The following is a 24,312-nucleotide window of genomic DNA, read 5'->3' on the forward strand; positions in this document are numbered from 1 at the left end:
AATTTACTAATTTAATCACTCTCCTCAGAATTTTAAGTGGCGAATCCACCATTTGGGGAGGTTTAGGAGAGCTGCAAATTCTAAAGAGGACAAGTCTCTCACATGGGAATTAAGGACTGAACAGAAGTGAGATTAGAAACTGTATAATTGCCACAACTCAATGTCAGAGGGGCAAAAAAAGCCACATCCTCCCAAGTTTATCTGTTTTGCTCAAAAGTGGACTTTAGTTTTTCTGAACTAGATCCCATTTCCAAGCCAGGTTTCTATGACACGCTGCAAGAGCCAGATAACCTCAGACTGAGTGTTATCTAGACTTAGCAGCAAAACATACAAAAGACATAAACTTGAGCCCAGATCTTGCAAGTTTTTCTCTGCCATTAGACCCTTGTTGATTTCAAGGGGGTTCTGTGTAGATACTATAAGAATAATTGCAGGATCAGGACCAGTTTTAGGTCTAGAAGATGGAATAATTCTGTGTTTAAAAAAAAAATTGAGACTACACAATAATTTTTTAAAATCCACTAAGAGAACCAATATAGCAGTATTCACTTTGTGTTTCAACTATAGTACTTAGGATAGTTTACATTTACTGTTAAACTTTTTGACTTGCTGCTTACTTCAAAAAAGTCGTACTGTCACATTCATTTCATTTGATTTCCAATTGCTTTGGTTCCATAAGATGACCTGGTGAGGTTACTGCTGCAAAGGGAATTATTTACTTGATGTAGACAAAGAATCAAAGATCCAGAAAACAGAAACACTTCAGATTTCATGTTAAGGGTTGGGGTTTGGGGGAAGGGAGGGTGTGGGTGGGCCGAGGGTTGAGCCCCCCGCCCCTGGTGCTTGCAGAGTAGGGGAAGCGGCCGCTGCTGCTGCACAACGTGTTTCTAGCCAACAGCACCTACCGCCTCCTTGCCTGCCTCACTGTCTCCAGTGCCAGTGGGCCATGCCTGTGTGGGGTAAGGTAGGGGCACCTCCCAACTATAGTACTGTACAGCAAAAAAAAAATCTCCCTAGAACCAACTCCCCCCCCATTTACATTCATTCTTACGGGGAATTTGGGTTCGCTTAACATCGTTTCACTTCAAGGCGCATTGTGCAGGAACATAACTCCAACGTTAAATGAGGAGTTACTGTACATGCCCTACATAGCTCTCTGCTCCCCCGGGCAGTGTCTCCCATCTACACTGCCATTTTCAGCACTGGAGTGTGCTGCTGGAAAATTTCCCTGCTGCAGGAAAAGACTCCCTCAAAGGGGGAAAGCTCTGGTGGGGAGAGGCAGCTGGGAAAGGCTGAACCTTTCCCCATTGCAATTAAAGGAGCTGGCAGCAGGGACCTACTGAAGCTTTTCCCTGCTGTCTCTCCCCTGCCAGAGCCTTCCATGGGTACAAGTATCAGAGGGGTAGCTGTGTTAGTCTGGATCTGTAAAAACAGCAGAGAGTCCTGTGGCACCTTATAGACTAACAGACGTTTTGGAGCATGAGCTTTCCTGGGTGAATACTCACTTCATCGGATGCTCATGCTCCAAAACGTCTGTTAGTCTATAAGGTGCCACAGGATTCTTTGCTGCTCTTCAATGGGTACGTATAGCTTCACGCTGGAGGGTGGACACAGCCTGCTCCTCGCTGCGGCATGTAGCTCCACATACACTACATGCTGCCAAAGGCTTTGTGAAGCTTGATGTATTTATTTCAAAAAGCCTTGCTGGATTTTATCTACCCATCTGTTTGATGGGGATGGTTTTAGACCAGATTTTCCTGTTTGACTCAGACATTGGGTAGTCTAGGTAGTAATGGGGGAAGGGTTTAACTTTACTTACAGATCACAGTAAACAAATACTTCTGGAAACTAGGTAGCCGTCTCAGCTGGACATGGGTTTTTGGTCTTGAGTATGTCAAGGATGATCACGTGGGCTTTTACCTGCACAGCTGATGTGAGGAGGGTTGTATTTATAAACAACAAAATGAGGAGGAGGAGGAAGGTTGGTCTTGTGATTAAGGCACTGGACTGAGAGACCAGGTCAACGCCTGTCTCTGCCACAGACTTGCTGTGTGACCTTGGGTAGGCATCACAGCCTGTTTGAGATGAAATTCCCCATCTGTGAAATGGAGATAATACTTCTGCCTCACTGGGCTGTTGAGGATAAAATCATTAATGTCTATGGCATACTCATGTAATGGTAATAGGGCCTTTATAAGTGCTTAATTGGCACAAGCTGGCCCAAAGAGGTGCACACAGCTGAGGGCTTCATGTGGTGGCTGAAGATCACAACAATGCCGTATTGCCCCTGCCATGCCCACTCGCTACCCTGTTTGCACTACTCACTAGTGAGGGAGGAGGCACAGGAGAGTCCTGAGACTGCCAACTTCTGAGTGAGTAGTGCTTGCTCCTATGTGTGCCCGGGTAGCCTCTGCTAACACCTGCGCGAGAGCACAATAACCTGGCACTCCCTGCAATATGTATTACAGTGGCTCAGCTGAGATCGGAATCCAGCTGTGCTAGGGGCTGTCCAAACAAAGGAAGAAACAGTTCCTGGTCTTACCATCTAAATGGACAGTGCTAAAGAAGGGAGGAGGAGGAGCAGCCCCGTTTTACAAATGGAAAATGAACCCACCGTGAAACTAAGTGCTGCAGCCAGGAATTGGAGCTACATTTCCTCGGTCCCAGTCCAGTGTCTTAACTAGAAAACCAACCTTCCCTGCTAAGGGTTAAAGCCTTTTTTGATAGGAAGTGTCACTGCAAGGTAATCAAAGAGGCTTTGGTGAGACTGCTGTAAACTAGGTCTTTGATTATGGTTATTGACATGAAAACATGAATAAAAATGATATCTTGTTACTTGCTGCACGTTTCTGCTTCCAGTGCAGCTTCTGATTCATAGTGGCTTATTTTCCTGAGGGGGAAAAATCAGTTTATTACTGCCAGCACTGTTGAAGAGCAAACTGAATTCTATCATCTGATGAATCAACAAAATTGCCAGCTAAATTCTGATTCCAGAATCTTCATGGTTGGGGATGATGTATGAAGCAAGGGCCAACAGGGCTTGATTTTCAGAAAGCTGTCAACTAGTGCTGGGGGGGTCTTGTTTGGATTTGGAAATGGAGAAAATGTTATGTGGAATTCACTACGGCAGAATAATTACAACCCCGCCCCCCAACCCCGTTTGCCCCATGTCGCTCTTTTCGCCATTCACCACACTTTAAAGAAAAGTTGCAGCTGAACAGAAAAGGGATTTGAATCCTTGCATCTAATCATGGAAGAGGAGTGAATTTTCTGAGACAGAAAGTTTCAGGTCTTAAATATCACTTTAAAAACTATAATTAGATAACTCCTTGACAGCATGGTGATGTTGGGTAGGATATGGGCAATGTCTCTTTGGGGACTCAGTGATTTTATTTTTTTTTTAACTTCAGTGGTACAGCAACTTCTACATTTCTACAGCTACTTGGTTAATTTAACAGTCATTTAACTAGTGTTAAATTACCCTTTAAAGTAGGAGAATGTGCTGTAGATAACAATTTTGAAAAATCTCCTACCTTCTAGTTATTCTTCTGGGAGAGATGCATTTTGTGTGGCTCAATCTAATTCTCAACAGGAGGTGTAATCTGACGAAGTAGCGATGAAATGTCAGATCCTACTATGAAAGACAGAGAGAGACCAGTGTCTTTGCTGAAGTGAGTTGCCAAAGCAGTGACAGGTAATGGGCTTGGCTGCTATGCATTGCAATGTGGATCCTAACGTTTTGCACCCATTGAAGTCAGAAGCATGGCCCATGCATACTTAGCAGCTGTGGTAAATTAACCCTCCAGAGCTATGCAGGTGCTAGCTTAGGGAGTACAGCCTGGCCTAGATGTCAGATCACATCTGCAAGGTACACGTCTGATATTACTTCACCAACATGTATGCTGCTGCCTCATCTCTTACGTTGGATAGTTATCACTTATTATAGTAGTACTCTAGCGTGCTCTATCAAAAGCAGGGCCCCCTTGTGCTAAACACTGAATAAACACATACTATGAAGCACTCCCCGACCCAGAGCCTCCCTCTGAGCTGGAGGTGGAAGGATCACTCTTTGCACCCAGGTGGGTGGAGCCAGACTGGGCACAGCCCTCATGTCGGAAATTGAGAGGCAGGACAGAAAGTATAAGAGGCAGGGCCTCCAGTTCAGTTGAGGGGAAGCCAGGGAAGGAGACAGATGCCTCTTGCCTGTCAGGCCCTGTGACCGACCTAGGTAGCGTCCTGCCCCCAGAGGAGACCAAGTCCGGAGAGGAGCTGCCAAGCTTGCCGGTGGCCAAATAACTGGAGAAGACCGAGGCTGAAGAGGAGCTGCTCAGATTGCCGGTGGCTGAATACCCCGAGGAGATGGAGGACCCCATGACTCTGGAGTCCCTTCCCTAATCATGGTAGGAAGTAGCTTAGAGAAACCAGACTTGAGTCTGGTTTTGCTGTTGGTGCTTGGGTTGGCGTATTTTGGTGGGATCCCCGATGACCCAGTGGCAGAGCCCTCCACCACTGTCAGGGCCATGGGCTGGGACCCAGTGGAGTAGGGTGGGCCTGGATCCCACTGCCTTCTGCGACCGCCCCACCTTAGGCCAAGAAGCCTGTTTGTGTCTGTTGTCTGCCTGAGCCAGGAGACCAGGCAAAAAACTGTTGGTTGCTCTGCCTGAGGGCCTGAGCCCCCTAGATTGCAGCCTTCGATTTGCTAACTCCCCCAGTGACCCAGTGAGGCCTCCCTCTGAGCTGGAGGGGGAGGGATGACCGCCAATGCACTACACAGCTAAATAGACACACCAGACAAAGAGATGGGAAGAGAAGCATAAAGGTCATGCAGCAGAGCCAGGAACAGAACCCAGGTCTCCTGGTTCCCAGCCCAGTGCTCTGGCCACTATACAGCTGTCCCATAATTAAACACTTTCCATTCTACTGTGTTTGCTTTCAGAGAGGGTTTTTGACTCCATTTAGTTCTTCCAGAAGTCAGTGTGCTACACTGAAGTTGGGCCACTCTGGATTTAAATTCTGTAGCAACGTTTAAATTTCTGTCACAGCATGAAATAAAATCCAGAGGTCTTTTCCTGGATGAAATATTAATATGGATATCGTAATAGGAGAGTGTGTTATCTACATTATTATTAAATCTCTGGTTTGGAGTTATTTTCCCCCCATTTATTTTGTACTGTGGCAGAAATGTGAATTTTTCACACTGCTGCTAACACCTAACTGCATGGTAGCAGGTGCCAGAGGAGCTGGAGGGATTGGCAGCCGGGAGTCAGGCACCATGGGAGGGGCGGTTTGGCAGCTAAGAGCGATATCGTGCTGGGCTGCAGTTCAGTAAACCAGACAAACTTTCCCAAGGTCACACATTGAGTGAGGCACCGAAAGCAGGAGTTCCAGCTGTGACTCCTGTCACCATCGGACACACCCCTTTAGAGGGCTATCCTATGGCCTGAATGCAAAGCCCACTGACATCAGTGGGATTATTTCCACTGACTTCTTTTGGATCAGGGTCTGGCTCTGGAAGCTGTGCCTATTGGCTGCTGTTAGTGAGGAAGGTAATCAATTCAAGTACCGTTGACTGGGCAACAAAGATGTATTATGTTTAAGCCACTTAGAGCCCCCATAAGGTTCCACTGAACAGTTTCCAGATTGTGTTTTAAATTCCACCAACCCTGAGCAATCCTTTTATGGCCATAGGCAGAAGGTTTAATAGAGAGACTATCATTAATACAAATGTTAATTTAATTTAACTGTAGTGAGGAGGCTACAGTTAAAGGCTAGGAGGGTCGTCCACCCTCCCCCGCCCGCCCCGCTTCTCCCCCAAAACCATCAGATTCCCAATTCTTTGCTTTTAACACACTTGTCAAACACACAGTGGTAAAACCAGTCAGGCATGAAATCACACTGAGCCATTGTTTTCTAATGACGGCCTGCCATGGCAGACCATTTCCAGACCCGGCATAGACTGGGTCATGCATTTGTAGAGAAATTGCTTGGTGAAAGATGTCTTAACTTACACAGTGAGAAACCCAGGAAACTTCCTGACCAAATAAACCTCATTTAGGCTCTTGGACACAGACCTGATTTTCCAAAGAGCCCAGCACCAATTTAGATCCCTAATTAAGGGCCAGTTTTTCATGTTCTGGGCTCTTCAGAAAATCTGGCCACTTGTTTTGGTGACTCAGTGGGCAGTGGCGGCTCCTGACACCAGCGCACCAAGCGTGTGCCTGGGGCGGCAAACCATGGGAGGCGGCCTGCCGGTCGCCGTGAGGGCAGCAGTCAGGATGCCTTCAGCAGCGTGCCTGTGGGAGATCCGCTGGTCCTGCGGCCTCGGCAGCAATTCGGTGGCGGGTATGCCGAAGGCTTGGGAGCAGCGGACTTCCCGCAGGCATGCCGCCAAATCCACGTTACCAGCAGATGTCCCGCAGGCATGCCGCCGAATCTGCGTTACCAGCGGACCTCCCACAGACATGCTGCCAAATCCGCATTACCAGCAGACCTCTTGCAGGCATGCCGCCGAATCCGTGTCACCAGCAGACCTCTCACAGGCATGCCGCCGAATCTGTGTCACCAGCGGACCTCTCACAGGCATGCCACCGAATCCGCGTTACCAGCAGACCTCTTGCAGGCATGCCGCCGAATCTGTGTCACCAGCGGACCTCTCACAGGCATGCCGCCGAATCCGCGTTACCTGCAGACCTCTGGCAGGCATGCCGCCGAATCCACATTACCAGCGGACCTCTCGCAGGCATGCCGCCGAATCTGCGTTACCAGCGGACCTCTCACAGGCATGCCGCCGAATCCGTGTCACCAGCGGACCTCTCACAGGCATGCCGCCGAATCCGTGTTACCAGGGGACCATTCGCAGGCATGCCGCCGAATCCGTGTTACCAGGGGACCTATCGCAGGCATGCTGCCGAATCCGTGTCACCAGCGGACCTCTCACAGGCATGCCGCCGAATCCGTGTTACCAGCGGACCTCTCGCAGGCATGCTGCCGAATCCGTGTCACCAGCGGACCTCTCACAGGCATGCCGCCGAATCCGTGTTACCAGCGGACCTCTCGCAGGCATGCCGCCGAATCCCTGTTACCAGCAGACCTCCCGCAGGCATGCCGCCGAATCCACATTACCAGCGGACCTCCAGCAGGCATGCCGCCAAATCCACATTACCAGCGGACCGCCAGCAGGCATGCCGCCGAATCCGTGTTACCAGCGGACCTCCAGCAGGCATGTTGCCGAATCCGTGTCACCAGCGGACCTCTCACAGGCATGCCGCCGAATCCCTGTTACCAGTGGACCTCTCGCAGGCATGCCGCCGAATCCCTGTTACCAGCAGACCTCCCGCAGGCATGCCGCCGAATCCAGATTACCAGCGGACCTCCAGCAGGCATGCCGCCGAATCCACATTACCAGCGGACCTCCAGCAGGCATGCCGCCGAATCCGTGTTACCAGCGGACCTCCAGCAGGCATGTTGCCGAATCTGTGTCACCAGCGGACCTCTCACAGGCATGCCGCCGAATCCGTGTTACCAGCGGACCTCTCACAGGCATGCCGCCGAATCCGTGTTACCAGCGGACCTCTCGCAGGCATGCCGCCGAATCCCTGTTACCAGCGAACCTCTCGCAGGCATGCCGCCAAATCCCTGTTACCAGCGGACCTCCCGCAGGCATGCCGCCGAATCCACGTTACCAGCGGACCTCCAACAGGCATGCCACCAAATCCGTGTTACCAGCAGACCTCTCGCAGGCATGCCGCCGAATCCGTGTTACCAGCGGACCTCTCGCAGGCATGCCGCCGAATCCCTGTTACCAGCGAACCTCTCGCAGGCATGCCGCCAAATCCCTGTTACCAGCGGACCTCCCGCAGGCATGCCGCCAAATCCCTGTTACCAGCGGACCTCCAACAGGCATGCCACCAAATCCACATTACCAGCAGACCTCTCGCAGGCATGCCGCCGAATCCGTGTTACCAGCAGACCTCTCGCAGGCATGCCGCCGAATCCGTGTTACCAGCGGACCTCCAGCAGGCATGCCGCCGAATCCACGTTACCAGTGGACCTCCCGCAGGCATGCCGCCGAATCCGTGTTACCAGTTGACCTCCCGCAGGCATGTTGCCGAATCCGTGTCACCAGTGGACCTCCCGCAGGCATGCCGCCGAATCCGTGTCACCAGTGGACCTCCCGCAGGCATGCCGCCGAATCCATGTCACCAGTGGACCTCCCGCAGGCATGCCGCCGAATCCGTGTCACCAGTGGACCTCTCGCAGGCATGCCGCCGAATCTGTGTTACCAGCGGACCTCTCGCAGGCATGCCGCCGAATCCCTGTTACCAGCGGACCTCTCGCAGGCATGCCGCCGAATCCCTGTTACCAGCGGACCTCCCGCAGGCATGCTGCTGAATCCACATTACCAGCGGACCTCCAGCAGGCATGCCACCAAATCCACATTACCAGCGGACCTCTCGCAGGCATGCCGCCGAATCCACATTACCAGCGGACCTCCAGCAGGCATGCCGCCAAATCCACATTACCAGCGGACCTCCAGCAGGCATGCCGCCGAATCCGTGTTACCAGCGGACCTCCAGCAGGCATGTTGCCGAATCCGTGTCACCAGCGGACCTCTCACAGGCATGCCGCCGAATCCGTGTTACCAGCGGACCTCCAGCAGGCATGTTGCCGAATCCGTGTCACCAGCGGACCTCTCACAGGCATGCCGCCGAATCCGTGTTACCAGTGGACCTCTCGCAGGCATGCCGCCGAATCCCTGTTACCAGCGGACCTCCCGCAGGCATGCCGCCGAATCCACATTACCAGCGGACCTCTCGCAGGCATGTTGCCGAATCCGTGTCACCAGCGGATCTCTCGCAGGCATGCCGCCGAATCCGTGTCACCAGCGGACCTCTCACAGGCATGCCACCGAATCTGTGTTACCAGCGGACCTCTCGCAGGCATGCCGCCGAATCCCTGTTACCAGCGGACCTCTCGCAGGCATGCCGCCAAATCCCTGTTACCAGCGGACCTCCCGCAGGCATGCTGCTGAATCCACATTACCAGCGGACCTCCAGCAGGCATGCCACCAAATCCACATTACCAGTGGACCTCCCGCAGGCATGCCGCCGAATCCGTGTTACCAGCGGACCTCTCGCAGGCATGCCGCCGAATCCGTGCTACCAGCGGACCTCCCGCAGGCATGCCGCCGAATCCACATTACCAGCGGACCTCCAGCAGGCATGCCGCCAAATCCACATTACCAGCGGACCTCCAGCAGGCATGCCGCCGAATCCGTGTTACCAGCGGACCTCCAGCAGGCATGTTGCCGAATCCGTGTCACCAGCGGACCTCTCACAGGCATGCCGCCGAATCCGTGTTACCAGCGGACCTCTCGCAGGCATGCCGCCGAATCCCTGTTACCAGCGGACCTCCCGCAGGCATGCCGCCGAATCCACATTACCAGCGGACCTCCAGCAGGCATGCCACCAAATCTACATTACCAGTGAACCTCTCGCAGGCATGCCGCCGAATCCGTGTTACCAGCAGACCTCTCGCAGGCATGCCGCCGAATCCGTGTTACCAGTGGACCTCCCGCAGGCATGCCTCCGAATCCGTGTTACCAGTGGACCTCCCGCAGGCATGCCGCGAATCCGTGTTACCAGCGGACCTCTGCAAGGCATGCCGCCAAATCCGTGTTACCAGCGGACCTCTCGCAGGCATGCCGCCGAATCCATGTTACCAGCGGACCTCTGCAAGGCATGCCGCCGAATCCGTGTTACCAGCGGACCTCTCGCAGGCATGCCGCCGAATCCGTGTTACCAGCGGACCTCTCGCAGGCATGCCGCCGAATCCGTGTTACCAGCGGACCTCTCGCAGGCATGCCGCCGAATCCGTGTTACCAGCGGACCTCTCGCAGGCATGCCGCCGAATCCGTGTTACCAGCGGACCTCTTGCAGGCAGCCGCTGAATCCCTGTTACCAGCGGACCTCCCGCAGGCATGCCGCCGAATCCACATTACCAGCGGACCTCCAGCAGGCATGCCGCCAAATCCGCATTACCAGCGGACCTCCCGCAGGCATGCCGCTGAACCATGTTACCAGCGGACCTCTTGCAGGCATGCCACCGGATCCACATTACCAGCGGACCTCTTGCAGGCATGCCACCAAATCCACATTACCAGCGGATCTCCCGAAGGCATGCCGCTGAATCCGTTACCAGTGGACCTCTTGCAGGCATGCCACCGAATCCATGTTACCAGCGGACCTCTTGCAGGCATGCCACCGAATCCGTGTTACCAGGGGACCTCTCGCAGGCATGTCGCCAAATTTGCATTAACAGCGGACCTCCCGCAGGCATGCCGCCGAATCCACGTTACCAGCGGATCTCCTGCAGACGTGCTGCCAAAAGTCGCCTGACTGCCATGCTTGGGGCGACAAAATACATAGAGCTGCCCCTGTCAGTGGGATCTTGAGCTCTTTGGAAAAGTTGCCCCAGCGTTATGGGTATCAAGCACTTGAAAAGTCGGCCCTTAAGGTGAAATCCAGCACTCAGCGAAGCCAATGGAAAGGCTCCAGTTGACAGCAGCAAGTGTTGGACTGCCCCTTTGGAAATGTTCTTCTAGAATTTTGAGTCTTCTAATCGTAAATATTAGGAGCGATACTGCAAGGTCCTGAGCATTCTCATCTCCCATTGAAACCGACGGGAGCACCACATGAGAACAGAGCCGGTATGCTGATGTTTTAACTGGTAATTGTTTGATTTCCCCCAACACATTACTCAGGTGCTCAAAGTGTTTTCCAAGTCAAACTTTGTGTTTTACATGAATATATGGGATTGCAATCCCTGATTCTTCTTCGAGTAGATGCAGCCATGTATTCCACTTAGGTGCGTGCGTGCCCAGCACACCGGAACAGGAGAATCTTGCATAGCAGTAGTCGTAGATGGGTGGAGTTCATGCTTCATGGCTATCAGCCCTCCCCGGCTGTATGAGGCAGTGCCGCCCTGACCCCGCTCAGTTCCTTCTTACCACCTGTGGCTGGAATCAGGGCTCGATGTAGATTAATCTCACAATCCTCCATCTCTCAGTGATTTTTTTCTAGTTGTATATAGTTAGCGCCCCAGTGTTAGTTAGATTTAGGATTAGTTGCGTATTTTCCCGGGGATGTCCTCACCAGGCTGTAAGCATTGTCTTTTGTGTGTGGGTGGGGGGAAGTGATTCCCAGCATTCCCCACATGTGGTGCTTCCTGTGCTTGGGCAAGGCTCATGGCAAAAAGCGGTGTTCGATTTGCACATCGTTCATGAAACAGACTCAGGTGGCTAGGGACCTTCGCCTAAAGCAGCACCTATACCAACAGACCATGCATCCTGCTTTGACACTGAGGCCTACGTCAGACTGGAGATGCTGAGAGTTCTGCTGTTTTGCACTCTGGACCTTGCACTTCTCTAAAGAGACAGCGGAGCCATTCCCCATCGAGTGCCCCAAGGAAAAGGTAGCATAAGGCCAACTGTGACCACTCCAGTCTTGTGGAGACTCTTCCACCTCCTCCAGACAGTGTATAGATTGGTGTGGTGGTAATGCTGGCATACAGGTTGGAGCAGGTCCCTGTAACCATTCCCTGATACCATGATTGGAAACCTCAGACTGTTGACTCCAGTTCTGGTTCGCATTAGGGACTAGACAGTCGGACTTGTGGTTTCACTTCTCAGACAGGGATCCTAGACAGGAGCCACACCCCAAGAGTGTGTCTAGAGACCCCAGCTGGAGGCAGTGCCTGGACTGCTTTCTGATTCAAGAGACTTAAAGGGCACATGGGGCCCACTGAGGTGGGCTCCAAACCCCACAGCCTGGGGAGCGTCCAGCCAGAGGCGGGAGCTCTACCAGAGCATGTGTCTGAGACACAAGTGCTTCCATGGTGCAATTGGGTCACACTTACCATGGCACATGTGGCGCTAAGGGATGGGCTTGAAAGAGGCACTACATGCTTGAGTCCTTGTCGCATAATATGATACTGGCTTACCTCTGCATACCTCCTTTCATCCCAAAGCATGCTGCAAACAGGGGGCCTGGCCTTGCATTGTGCTTCACTCTTGTGCTTTCGTGGGGCACTAGTGAAGTCATTGGGGAGCTGGGCAGATCTCCTGGCATGTGGGTCACATTCTGACTGCTTTGCACCACGCTGGCAAGGCAAACCCGACGTGTAGCTGGCCTGACCAGCCAGTTAAGATGGATTTATGGCTGCCTTGCTAAGCCGTCGGAGTGTGTCAGCAAACATGGTAGTAGGTCAGATGCACTGTATAGAACATATGTAGGTGTAGCCTGAGCTCTCATTTATACTATGGCTGCTTTGCACTCCTGTGGCAATAAAGGGGCTTTTAAAGTGGGTCTGAACAACAGGCACACCACTTTAAGGCCCTTTTCACTGCCAGAGGGGTGTAGGGTGACCAGACAGCAAGTGTGAAAAATCGAGATGGGAGTGGGGAGTAATAGGAGCCTATATAAGGAAAAGACCCCAAAATTGGGACTGTCCCTATAAAATCGGGACATCTGGTCACTCTAGAGGGGTGTGAAGCGGCCTTAGTGAGTGTATAATGCCACTGACCTGCATCTGGGGTGGCAGCCAACCAGTGCACAGTGGGGGAGGGATAGAGAAATTCTGGCCAATTACACTAGCGCAAACCCCTGCTCTTCTGAAATAACATCTGATCCAAGCTTTAATGCCCACACACAAGCAGAAGGGGCCTCAACTTTATGATCTCAGCTAGAAGACCCATAAGCGTTAAACACGGAACTCGATTCATGTTGAGCGCTCTAACCCCTCCTCAGCAGCCTTCGTGGGAGGTGGCGAGAGGAGCGGGAGCAGTATTTGATTGAAAGCTATTTGCATTTTGCAAATTGTATCCATTATCGTTGTAATCCACCAAATTACGTGTTTGCGAGCCCATGAAAATCCCATTATTCTTGCTTTTATTTCCTCATCAGTTTGGCTCAGGGCACCAATTGTGTCAGCACGGAGAATCATTAGTGCCGCTGATGTTAGAGCCGTGAAGCAACTTGGTTCTCAAAGTACCTTTCTGAAAGAGCTGGTTATGGCAAGCTCTCCATATAACGGTACCAGCCTGCAGCCCTTCACAGAGCCATTGGCTGGTGTGCGCCTGCGGCAGGGCAGCAAAAGCTGCTGCTAGTCAGATTTGTGCTTGTCACCCAGCCCCAGAAGCAGGTTGTGCCTGGGTTAACTGTTCTGAAAATATAACCCAGAATCTCTGCATATAATAAATTGTCAGCTTCAAACAACTCCCAGCATCTCAGGAATCAAAGGTCATGCCACATGTCATTCACAAGGCATAGTCCCTAAGATTTGCAGGCCTTCCCTCATGCTCACTCAGGTAACATACCCCTGGTAATCACTCTAAATATAGGCTTCGGGATCAGCCTCTTTGAGTGGAGCTGTAACCTTCGGGGAGCAATAAGCATTTCAGTCTCGATGGACACCTTCGCTGGTGGCGGGGAGTGAATAGAAGAGCGAGGCGCAAGAGAGAGCAGAAGGAGGAGAGAAGGAAAGAGAGGCCAAACCTCAGGATGGCAGAAGAAGAATCCATTTCAAATTATAATCATCATGTTTACTAACATCTCAGTACCCAGGTAACTGGTACCTCTCAAAAGGCCCCAAGAGAAAGAAGCTGCAAAGGTGACATAAAACCTCCTACTGGTGGTCTGACCACAGCCCAAGCAGCCAAGAAGTGCAAGGTTCTGTTGTAGTTAGAGCTGATGGGGAATTTTTTGACTAAATCTTTTTTTTTTTTTTGCATTGGAAAATGAAGGTATGTGGAATCCAAAGCTGTTTGCGGGAAAGGGTTTTGACAAAGTTCCTCTATGGAGGGGAGAAAAATGGAAGTGAAAAGTGTCGAAATGGGAGTCTTTGGACATGTTCCCATTTTTCACTTCCAACCCACTTTTTCCTTCCACGATGAAATGAAGATATAACAAACATTTAAAAAAATGAAAAGGTCAGACTGGAACTGGTTTGAAATGATGATTTAACAGAGCCTTTTTTACTGATCTGAGCCAAAAAATCTGGGGGGGATTTTTGGTTCACAAAAATGTGGTGATTGCCTCCTGAGTCAGAACAGGAAATATTTTCATAATCTCATTCTTGCTGGGAATGTCTGGCCAGCTCTAATTATGCAGAGGGTTGTATATACACATGGTAGGAGCCCATCCCTACCCTGAAGATTTCATTGTGTGACTAGACAAGAAACAGCTAGCACTGTTCTCCTGATGTTACAGCCAAGGATCTGAGGCTCAGATAGAGTCAGTGAAATGCTCAAGGTCACGCCAGCAGGCTGTGGCAGAGCTGGGAATTGAACCTGGCTCACCTGAGTCCAAGCCAAGGGCCTAACTGCACTATCTCTTCTCCTGTTCAGTGCTTGGGCCCTCTTCCCCAGTCCTGTGCTCAGACTGGCAAATGTTGCCCTTGGTGAGTGGTATTATGAAGAATTAGATTCAGAGTTCATACTGCGATGTTCCAAATGGATTCCAGATGGCCAATTAAGCTATATTTTGTCCTCGTTTGCCAACAATCTTCTTCCTAAAACTATCATTACTTATGAGGCTAAATCACAATTTCCTTTCAGTCTTGCAGAGCGATAAATCTTTTTACATTTTTTTAAATATTTGATCTCTTAAGTGAAATGCATCTGAGCACAGTATGGAAAGCAGTGTATATAATTAGCCCGTAGGATGTGCTCCATATTCACAAACTTAAAAGCGGATGATGGGCACTCTGCTTCTCTCACACATGCACACACCTTAGCTGATATTAAACTTAGCATGTGAAAAAACTGAATTATAAACAGATCGATGTGAAAATGATGAGAGAGAGTTGAAGCAGGACCTTCATGAAGTGATTGCTCTTCACCAGAGTGAATCCTATACAATTCCTACTAATGAGGGGAAAATACACTTGTCTAACTAGTTCTCTGTATGGATGAATCCTTTGCAAAGTTAAGGTATTTTAAATATTACATTAAAAAGCCCTAAGTTAAATGAACATTAAAGTTGTACAGTGACGCACTCAAATACTTAGGAAAATGGCCATTTATGTGGGCTGAACAGACATATTCTTCTTCGAGTGATTGCTCACATCCATTCCAGTTAGGTGTGCGCGCCGCGCGTGCACGTTCGTCGGAAACTTTTTACCCTAGCAACTCCAGTGGGCCGGCAGGTCGCCCCCTGGAGTGGCGCCGCCATGGCGCTCAATATATATCCCTGCCGGCCCACCCGCTCCTCAGTTCCTTCTTACCGCCGTGTCGGTCGTTGGAACTGTGGAGCGCGGCATAGCTGTCCTCCACATCCCTAGCTCTCCTTGTTATCTCTCGTTATTGTTATAGTTGTTAGTTAGATCGTTAAGTATAGTTAGTAAGTAATTAAGTGTAAATAGTGTTGTAAATAGTTGTTCGCTGGGGGCTGTAGCCCTTCCCGGCACCCGGCACCGGGCTCATGCCTGGTTCGCCAGGCTTTAAGCAGTGTGCGGCCTGTAAGAAGGCTATGCCTACCAGCGACCCCCACGACGCGTGCCTGAAGTGCCTGGGGGAATCGCACAGATCGGACAAGTGCCGCATCTGCAAGGCTTTTAAGCCCAGGACAAAAAAGGAGAGAGACCAAAGACTCCGGACTCTCCTCATGGAGGCGGCACTTGACCCGGCGGCTTCGCAGGCCGTGATCTCGGCGCCGGCACCGGATCGCACCGGCACCGGGAAGACTCCCCGGCACCGACCTTCTCCGGCACCGGGTGCAGAGCCAAGACAGTCAGCGTCTGCTACTCCAGCCAGGCAGACCCGACTGGAGCGCCCGGCCTCGACATCGGCCGCGGCGCCGCCGGCACCGTCGACTCCGGGCCCGGCGGGTCCGTCGAGTCCGGTGCCGCCAAGCTCCCCAATAAGATCTGGGGTTGAGATATTGGTCCCATCCACGCCGGAGACCTTCGCCTCGGCACGGGACCTTATTGCCTTGACAGAGCCTACTCAGCTGCCACCCCCGGTACCTCCGGTGCGGGTCGCATCTAGAGGCAAGCCCATGATGTCGGCACCGTCTCGGGACTCGCGCTCGCGGTCCAGGTCCCGATGTCACGGCAGGTCAAGATCCCATCGCCGCTCGCAGTCCCGGCACCGCTCCCCTCGGCGGTACCGGTCGCACTCGCGGCACCGATCGACCTCCAGACGGTCGCGGTCTGACTCCAGCCGCCGGTACCGGCACCGTGACTCCAGGAGCCAGTCCCGCCGTCACTCGCCGCACCGGTCGACCTCCCGGCACCGAGCTGGTGGCAGGTCCCGGTCCCAGTCGACCTCCCGGCACCGCATCGGTGGCAGGTCCCGATCCCGGCACCGAAGCGGCTGCCGGTACCGGTCCAGATCCCGGCACCGAGACAGAACCCGGTCCCGGTCCCGGTCCCAATCCCGGCACCGCTATGACTCCCGGTACCGATCCCCGGCACCGAGAAGATCGTCGCTGCCGACCCGCGCAGACCCTTACCAGCCAGGGTCGGCCCCGCCGTGGCCTTCTAGGCAGCTGTCGGTGTCTTCGCAAACGGACAGCGGGTATGCGCTGGGCACCGACCGGCAGGCGGCGCTCTTTCAAGACCCGCCGCAACAGGACCAAGGCCCGCAGCAGTGGGGGTTTTGGACCCCATGGGCATACCATCAAGCCCAGGGCCCCCAACAGCTTCCTGCTAGGCCTGCGACGGCGGAGCACAGGGTGCCGGAGGCCTCGTTGTCTCGCCCCCCTCCCTCCCCGGATGGAGAGGAAGGGTCCAAGCAGCAAGACTCCGCTCTGGCTCCTGAGGCAGAGGCGAGGGCCGAGGGGGACCCCCCATTGGACACTTTCTTGCCGGGGGTCTCCTCATCCTCCTCCCCTGATGAAGCGGTGGCTGGCACCTCCTCCAGTAGCCCCCCCCCGCTGGATCTCAGGGCACACCAAGACCTCCTTAGGCGAGTAGCTCAGAATCTGAGCCTACAAGCCGAGGAGGTCTCGGAGATCGAGGATCCGATTGTCACCATCCTCTCGTCGGATGCTCCCACCAGGGTCGCCCTACCCTTCATAAGGACGATCCAGGCCAACGCCAATACTATCTGGCAGTCACCGGCCTCCATCCCCCCTACGGCGAGGGGCGTCGAGAGGAAGTACATGGCCCCCTCTAAAGGCTATGAGTACCTCCATGTCCACCCGACACCGTGTTCCCTGGTGGTACAGTCGGTGAATGACAGGGAGCGTCATGGGCAGGAAGCTCCAGCCCCCAAATCCAGGGAGGCCAGGCGTATGGACCTCCTTGGACGCAAAGTATACTCGGCTGGGGCGCTGCAGCTCAGGGTTTTGAACCAACAAGCCCTGCTCAGCAGGTACGCGTTCAACTCATGGGTGGCAGCGGACAAATTTAAAGAGCTGCTGCTGCAAGACGCCCGCCAAGAATTTGCGGCCATCCTAGATGAGGGCAAGAAGGTTGCGCGTACATCATTGCAAGCTTCTTTGGACGCTGCAGACTCGGCTGCCCGCACCCTCGCCTCGGGGGTAACGATGCACCGTATCTCCTGGCTGCAGGTCTCTGGCCTTCCTCCGGAGCTCCAACATACCATCCAGGACCTCCCGTTCGAAGGCCAGGGCCTGTTTTCGGAAAAGACAGACCCCAGACTTAAGAGTCTAAAGGACAATCGGGTCATTATGCGCTCCCTCGGGATGCACACGCCAGGAACGCAGCGCAGACCCTTCCGGCCACAGCAGCAACAGCAGCGCAGGCCATACCCCCAGTTCCGCCAACGGCAGGACCTCAATAGGCGCCGTGGCAGGAATGGAAGGCGTAGGCATTCGGGGAACCAAGGGGGGCAGAATCAAGGCTCCTCTAAGCCCCCGCCTGGACCCAAGCCTTCATTTTGAAGGTGCGCCCGAGGGCGCAGTAACAGTTTCCCCCACGGATCCTTCCCCCCCGTTTTCCAACCGCCTTTCGTTTTTCCTCCCGGCGTGGACCCAAATAACATCGGACCGCTGGGTCTTACGCACGGTGCAGACGGGATACCGCCTGCAGTTTATATCATTTCCTCCTTCCTGCCCCCCTTCCTCGTCCCTCTTCAGGGACCCCTCTCACGAGCAATTCCTTCGGCAGGAGGTACAGACGCTCCTCAGCAAAGGAGCTATAGAGGCGGTTCTGGAAAACGAGAAAGGCAAGGGGTTTTATTCCCGCTACTTTCTGATCCCCAAGGCCAAGGGAGGCCTCAGGCCTATCCTCGACCTGCGAGAGCTCAACAAATACCTGGTGAAGTTGAAGTTCCGCATGGTATCCCTGGGGACCATTATCCCATCCCTGGATCCGGGAGAGTGGTACGCCGCCCTCGACATGCAGGACGCTTATTTTCACATTGCCATTTGGCCACACCACAGACGTTTCCTTCGTTTCGTGGTGGGCCCCCTTCACTACCAATTTGCAGTCCTCCCATTTGGCCTTTCTACGGCCCCGAGGGTATTTACAAAATGCATGGCAGTCGTTGTGGCACATCTTCGGCGCAGTCGTATCCACGTGTTCCCTTACCTAGACGATTGGTTAATTCGGGGCACGTCGGAACTGCAAGTTTGCAGCCACGTCCGCGTGATCACCGGCCTGTTTGCTACCTTGGGCCTCATGATCAACATGGACAAGTCCACCCTGATCCCCACGCAGAGGGTGGAGTTCATCGGGGCCGTCCTGGACGCCACCGTGGCCAGGGCTCTTCTGCCGTTGCCGAGGTTCCAGGCATTGTCGGCGATCGTTCAACGACTGCGGGCAGCCCCCTTGACATCAGTGCGGACATGTCTAACCCTGTTAGGCCACATGGCAGCATGCACGTTTGTGACCGGTTATGCTCGGCTCCGCATGAGGCCCCTCCAGTTGTGGCTCATCGAACATTACCGGCCGGCAAGGCAGCCGCTAGACATGCTGATCACAATCCCCCAAGGGGTGTTAGATTCTCTCGACTGGTGGCTAGACCAGTCCGTAGTGTGTGCGGGGCTCCCTTTCCACCCACCTCAGCCCTCGGTGTCCCTGACAACGGATGCCTCAGATCTCGGCTGGGGGGCCCACCTGGGAACCCTGAGAACGCAGGGCCTGTGGTCCCCGCAGGAGGTGAGGTTGCACATCAACATGCGGGAGTTGAGAGCGGTCCGCCTTGCTTGTCAAACGTTCTGTCACCAGCTTCGAGGTCGTTGTGTCGCGGTGTTTACCGACAACACGACGACCATGTACTATATCAACAAGCAGGGCGGCACCAGATCCTCTCCCCTGTGTCACGAGGCGATGCGACTCTGGGACTTTTGTGTAGCCCACTCCATTCACCTCACGGCTTCCTTCCTCCCCGGAGTACGGAACACGCTGGCGGATCGCTTGAGCAGATCCTTCCTATCACACGAGTGGTCCCTTCGCCCGGACGTCGCTCTCTCCATCTTCCAGAGGTGGGGTTATCCCCGTGTGGACCTCTTCGCGTCCGGGGGGAACAAGAAGTGCCAGGCGTTCTGCTCCTTTCAGGGCAGGGAGCCCGGGTCGATAGCGGATGCCTTCCTTATTCCGTGGACGACCCACTTGTACTACACGTTTCCCCCGTTTCCTCTGGTTCACAGGGTCCTTCTGAAGGTGCGCAGGGACAGGGCTCGCGTGATCATGGTAGCCCCGGCGTGGCCCAGGCAACGTTGGTACCCCATGCTGCTGGACCTGGCCATAGCCGACCCAGTTCCCCTGCCCCTTCACCCGGACCTGATTACCCAGGAGCACGGGACTCTCTGTCACCCGGACCTGCAGTCGCTGCACCTAGCGGCGTGGTTCCTGCGTGGCTGACCGGCTCTGAACTGCGCTGCTCCACACCGGTGCGGGAGGTGCTTTTGGGCAGCAGGAAGCCTTCCACGAGAGCGACATACTCGGCCAAGTGGAAGCGTTTCTCCTGTTGGTGCGTGGAGAGAGGTCTCCGCCCTATGGAAGTTTCGGTGGCCAATATCTTAGACTACGTTTGGTCCCTCAAACAACAGGGTCTGGCGATATCGTCGTTGCGGGTCCACCTGGCAGCTATCTCCACCTTTCACCCGGGTGGGGATGGTCGCTCTGTTTTTTCTCACCCGACGGTGTCTAGATTCCTTAAGGGGCTGGAACGTTTATACCCTAACGTCCGACTCCCTGCTCCAACCTGGGATCTTAACCTGGTGTTGTCTCAGCTCATGGGGCCCCCCTTTGAGCCGTTAGCTACTTGCTCCCTACTTTATCTCTCTTGGAAGACTGCCTTTTTAGTAGCTATCACCTCAGCTAGGCGGGTGTCGGAACTCCGGGCTCTTGTGGTAGACCCCCCGTATACAGTCTTCCACAAAGATAAGGTGCAGCTGAGGCCACACCCTGCCTTTCCCCCTATGGTAGTCTCGACCTTCCACATCAACCAAGAGATATTCCTTCCGGTTTTTTTCCCGAAACCTCACTCTTCAGGCAGGGAGCAGCAGCTCCACTCGCTTGATGTCCGTAGGGCTCTCGCGTTCTATGTGGAGAGGACCAAACCCTTCCGCAAATCCCCTCAGCTTTTCGTGGCGGTAGCGGACCGCATGAAGGGGCTTCCTATCTCCTCCCAGAGGTTATCCTCATGGGTAACGTCCTGTATCAGGACCTGCTATGACTTGGCCCACGTCCCTACGGGCCGGGTGACTGCGTATTCTACCAGGGCGCAGGCGTCGTCGCTGGCTTTCCTCGCCCGTGTGCCCATCCAGGAAATCTGTCGGGCAGCGACCTGGTCATCGGTCCACACCTTTGCTTCCCACCACGCCCTGGTCCAGCAGTCAAGAGAGGACGCGGCCTTCGGATCTGCAGTGCTCCATGCCGCGACTTCTCACTCCGACCCCACCGCCTAGGTATGGCTTGGGATTCACCTAACTGGAATGGATGTGAGCAATCACTCGAAGAAGAAAAGACGGTTACTCACCTTTGTAACTGTTGTTCTTTGAGATGTGTTGCTCACATCCATTCCACACCCGCCCTCCTTCCCCACTGTCGGAGTAGCCAGCAAGAAGGAACTGAGGAGCGGGTGGGCCGGCAGGGATATATATTGAGCGCCATGGCGGCGCCACTCCAGGGGGCAACCTGCCGGCCCACTGGAGTTGCTAGGGTAAAAAGTTTCCGACAAACGTGCACGCGCGGCGCGCACACCTAACTGGAATGGATGTGAGCAACACATCTCGAAGAACAACAGTTACAAAGGTGAGTAACCGTCTTTTATTTGTGGGGCACTAAATAAGTGTGGCTCTTATTCAAAAGCCTCAGTTCTGAGGGCCTTCCATACAGTAACTCTGTGCTGAACTAAACCTGTGCAGATTTTCTTTATTCCACTTTCTCCTCAAAACACCTTTCCTTGGGGAACCACTTCTGCATCAGACTTTGGCAGGCTAATTCTCGACATTATGATACTTCATGTCCTAATTTCCAGACAATGCCGACTAATGGATTTTTGCATTAGTAGCTAGTATCAGGAAATCTACTACCAAAAGGTTAATGTAAATCCATTAGTTCTTTTTTTATTTGTTAGTACAAGACAACGAATTTCTGTAAATTCATGAGGACTGAAAAGGGCATGAAGCTCTTGAAATTCTGTATCTGAGATGCGTTTTTGCTATTAATGTTGCTCTGATTAAATATTGTTGATGAAGCTTGATTCACTCACTACACCTTAAGTAGTGTGGTCTCTGCTTTCTGAGACACTAGTCTCAACAATAAAAACATCTAGTGTGTAGATCTTTGAGATTTCGTGTCTCCCTGGCATAGTTCCCACTGGGAATGGCTTTCTAGCTCACATGGGTCCTGGATCCCATGAGAAGCAGTGATTTCACCCATTTAAGTGTACCCCAGTTACATTCCCAGTATGTTGAACAGAAGACAACCCCAGAAGAAATAACATAGCTTGTCCCACCCCATTCTGTGGTCTATGTTGTACGGAAGGTCGGGCAAAATGATATAATACTGTGGTTTGCAACCTTTCCAGACTACTATATCCCTTTCAAGAGTCTGATTGGTCTTGCGTTTCACCTAATTTAAAAATGACTTGCTTACAAAATCAGATATACCAATATGAAAGTGTCACAGCTCCACTATTACTGAAAATTTGCTTCCTTTCATGTAATTGTAAAATAAATAAATTGGAATATTACTCTTGTACTTACATTTCAGTATATAGAGCAGTATAAACAAGTAATTGCATGAAATTTTAGGCTGTACTGACTTCGCTAGTGCTATTTAGGTAGCCTGCAGGGCCAGCTCTAGGCACCAGCATCCCAAGCATGTGCTTGAGGTGGCTCTTTTCAAAGGGCGGCGCTTTGGCCTTTTTTTTTTTTTTGCTTCGGCTTTGGCACACCAGCTTTTTTTTTTTTTTTTGTGCTTTTGCTTGGGGTGGCAAAAAACCTGGAGCCGGCCCTGGTAGCCTACTGTAAAACTAGGCCAATATCTAGATGAGTTGATGTATCCCCTGGAAGAGCTCTGCGTACCCCCGGGGTTATGCATAGCCCTGTCTGAGAACCACTGATATCACGGACTTAAAACCTATTATGCGAATGGCCACATCCACCAAGCCTCCAAGACAATGCACCAGAATTGTGTATAATTTGATGTGGTCTTTTAGTACATTTCATGAGAAGTTGTTTGCTCTCATCAGTGGCTCACTGTCTTGGGCTTTGTATTTATGATTCACCAAATCTTAGATGTGCCCTAATCCAACTCCCAGACTTCAAACCCACAGAACTGTGAAAGGTCAGGAATAGTAGCATCTACAGGCTAATTAAGCTAGTGTAGCACTATATAGCTTTATCAGTGCTTAAGGCTTCATTCTGGAAGATGGCGAATACAATGTTCCTGCTGCCCTAATGTTGCTTAACACTAAGCACGTGCTTAAGTGCTTTGCCATATTAGAGATGGCATGTTCATGTCAAAAATTACTTGGTACTTTAATTCTACCTTAATGATTCCTCAATCTGTATTTTTCAATTGCCTGTAATCTAACGATGATCTTTAAAATAAAAAATATATATATACACACCTAGCTCATAGAACTGGAAGGGACCCCAAAAGGTCATTGAGTCCACTCCCACCGCCTTCACTAGCAGGACCAAGTACTGATTTTGCCTCAGATCCCTAAGTGGCCCCCTCAAGGATTGAACTCACAACCCTGGGTTTAGCAGGCCAATGCTCTTTGGAGCAGTTTACCAACAAAGATAGTTACTGGAGAACCAAACTTTGATTTTTAGCTTCTGGAACTTATTATACTGTAAGGATAATTATTTTTCTGCTTGAAAGACGCGTGGCTCATGACTTGGTGAATCCCACAGCATGTTCTTGTATTTCATCCCCACAGCAGAAGATTTCAGAGAAGAAGCACAATAGTACTTTGTATCTCTGCACAGTTGGGTTTGTAGTATCTGTTTCATCTAGTGACCTCTTCTATGTGCTGGTGATGGAGGAATAAAGTACTCCCAGTTGTACGACATCAGCTGGTAATTCCCAAGATTCGAGCAATGCCATCTATTTGGAATGGTTTGCTCATGAAAGCATTGTGTTAATTTATATGGCATTTATTTAGTTCCTGCACATTTTGTGGGTATATTATTTAATATAACATAGGATAGATATGGTGGATAAGATAAAAGATTTGAAAAACAACCCCAGTGTCATTCAAATATACTACAAGACATTGAAAAAGAACTCTATATTCTCTGCCTATCCTGTCCATCACTCCGTTCGTATGTCATATTTCTCCTTCCCTTGTCTTTTATCCTTCTCTTCTATGCCCCAGGTCATCTCCCATCCTGTTCATATTTCCTTCACCCTGATAATTTTACAGTATGACCCGCAAACTGCCTCTCCCACTATTAGGGATGGGGTGGATAGGAGTAACCTCGCATTTTCCTTTAGCAGAAGGTCACCTTTGGTTTTGTTTTCTGATCCCTGAATTAATAAGAGCTGCACACAGCATACTGAAAAGGTCAAGAGCAGCGCCGCATAACTCCATAATACACCCAATGTGCAGTAACAGTAGAAGACAGTAACGTTCTAACACACCATTTCTATGACAAAAACAAACAAACGTAAATAAGAATGGAAAACGACATAAAATGAAGCCAATCTTCATGACAAATGTTGTTATGAAAATGGAGACATGGAACCAAAGACACCCAGTCTTATCATAATGTTCACAACGCAGTGTGACGCACGTGTTGTATTAACAATGCGTGCCATGAAAGAAACAAAAGGCATTTCTCTTTTGTCCTCCCCCAGTCATGTAGCCTCTGGATGAGCCTCACT

The 24,312-nt window shown here is 52.0% G+C and overlaps 1 protein-coding gene and 1 long non-coding RNA gene across 2 annotated transcripts in view; one reads left to right on the forward strand and one right to left on the reverse strand.

Moving 5' to 3' along the window:
* The window catches only part of VWC2L (von Willebrand factor C domain containing 2 like), a 140,857-nt gene that overhangs the window by 3,090 nt on the left and 113,455 nt on the right, over nucleotides 1-24,312 (reverse strand). The gene's annotated exons all lie outside the window — the stretch shown is intronic.
* The window catches only part of LOC127030181 (uncharacterized), a 37,282-nt gene continuing 17,016 nt past the window's right edge, over nucleotides 4,047-24,312 (forward strand). Inside the window, exon 1 of the long non-coding RNA XR_007768324.1 lies at nucleotides 4,047-4,400. This is a non-coding gene — a long non-coding RNA (uncharacterized LOC127030181). The remainder of the gene's footprint in view (nucleotides 4,401-24,312) is intronic.

This window comes from Gopherus flavomarginatus, chromosome 10 (genome assembly GCF_025201925.1).
Source record: "Gopherus flavomarginatus isolate rGopFla2 chromosome 10, rGopFla2.mat.asm, whole genome shotgun sequence".
NCBI lineage: Eukaryota > Metazoa > Chordata > Testudines > Testudinidae > Gopherus > Gopherus flavomarginatus.